Here is a 2,139-nt window from a genome sequence, read left to right as displayed (position 1 = left end):
TTTTTCTTTGATTACTAATGTTTTCGTTCTGTTATATATTATATACATCCATATAGAAAGTAATTGTGAGAATGATATAATTTCAGTCCCATGACAATATTCAATATCAACCGGTCAAGAAAATCTATGGATATGTCTGGGGAAATAAAGTAGGGACACTTGACAATAAAAAAAAAAGCTCCAAAATGATTTGCTTCTGGCATTTTTTTTTTTTTTGGAATCTTTTTTGGTTTGTTTGTTTCAATTAAAAAAATGTTGCAGTGATGTGATGGTTAAGTAAATGGAGAAGAAAGATGGTGACAAAGCTAGAATGCCAGTATACAAATCAGTATTAATTGCCATCACTGAATTTCTCCTCCTTCAACATTAATATAAAGAACTACCAAACAGATGTAAGGCCCATTTACCACTGGTTTGATTTAACCATGTACTTGAAGGTATTTACTACTTCAAATCCATAACTTAGTAATGGAGAAATTCACCAGCCTCATGGTGTATATGATGTCAATTTTTATGATAAAAATAATCAACTTAAATGGCTTCTGAATCAGTATCAGTGAATCATTTTCTTGAGTTCTGATTTACTATGCCTTTTTTTTCTGAAAAACGACTCTCAAAATAATGCATAAAATATGAACTTTTCTGATGCCAAATTTTCTGAAACCAGTCATTAAGATTTACTATTTCCATTATGAATAATGTCCATTATGAAAGAGGAAAAGCATGACTGTAAGGCAAGCGTATATATTCTGTCATAGCACAGCAGTTTGTCTTCAATGACTGATGATGTTTGCAGTTTAGGAAAATAATAGTACAGCAACAGCAAATGAGAGTTGCATTTTTAGCACAAACTCATTGTTCATCACATAGATTATTTTACTCTTTGACAAAGTGAATGCTTGTTACTGTCAGTAATAAAGATAGAAAGCCAGGTGATCTTCTCCTATAGTTAAATAAAACTATAGACTACAAACAAGGCATAATGCAATAGCAATCTAAAATAGACTTCAGCAAAATGTACCTGTTATGAGAATAACTTTCCTTCTCGAGATACCACTGTGTCATATTACTTAATGAGAAAGCAATAGAGGAATGGTTGTTAGATACCAACTGAAACATACAAGTTTCTTAAATTCTTGGAGAACACAGAGATGATCTTGATTCATGACTTAGCAACCTGAATGGATGGCAGCATGAGATGGAGATAGGCTGTGCGTGCAGCTTTACTTTTTGTTTCTCTTCTGCTCTCATTCTCCTGTTCATGTTCTGCCTTGAGAGGAACATCTTTCAATTTCTCCTTTCTCTTCCTACTGCTTTGTTCAGACTTACATGAAGGCAACTGCAGTCAGCAACTAAATAGACATTTCCTGCCTAGTGTAAATACCTAAAGCAAGTTATTAAAGCTTGTTCTCATTCCCATGCTTTGTTTGAGGAGCTGAATTGTTGATGACTCAAGGGAATCTGAGCTGCTGCTGACTGCTGGATTCTAGCAGTTGGCAATACTCTCAACCTATTTTTTGACCTTGAAGAGCTGTGATCACCTCCTTGAGAAAAGAAAGAAAGAAAATATTTCCCCAGAAGCAAAGTATTACTATCAAAGTAGTAGTAATTGTCTGTGCAGTATCCCATTGGAGGGATCTGGCATTTAATCACGTACTTCTTGCTTGCTAAGGCTTACTAAGAACTTTTACATATAGTAGGTGTGCAGGAAAACATAACACATCAGATGGTCTTCAAAGAAGAAAATTCCCCCTCTACAATGCAGAATTCACAATGCTAGTGCGAATAGCTCGCTTGCTCGTCTGCTTGATTTTATATCATTGCAAAGCCAAAGAAACTTTTTCAGCCTCTTTCATCTCTTTGCTTTTTGTAATTGTCAGAGAGCCTTCCTCTGCCATCAATGAGCATAGCAGAAGTTAAGTGAAAAAACTGAAAGGGAGGAGAGAGGACAACAATTCTTTGTCTGCTCTCCTCTTCTACTTAAAGCCCAAGTCGGCCAGTAAAATCTTTGGTTCTTACAGACCACTCAGCCCATGCTTGGTCCCATGAAATACAGTTCAAATCTCTTCAAAATTACTACAAGTGTCTGTTCCATAAATGCAGTTTAGAAACACAAGAAATTGAAGTTAATTTGTCCTG

The sequence above is a fragment of the Lagopus leucura genome, unplaced genomic scaffold (genome assembly GCF_019238085.1).
Source record: "Lagopus leucura isolate 7727_CA_CO unplaced genomic scaffold, USGS_WTPT01 Super-Scaffold_100004, whole genome shotgun sequence".
NCBI classification, from domain to species: domain Eukaryota; kingdom Metazoa; phylum Chordata; class Aves; order Galliformes; family Phasianidae; genus Lagopus; species Lagopus leucura.
The sequence above is the reverse complement of the archived record's forward strand: the minus strand, read 5'-3'. Positions refer to the sequence as shown.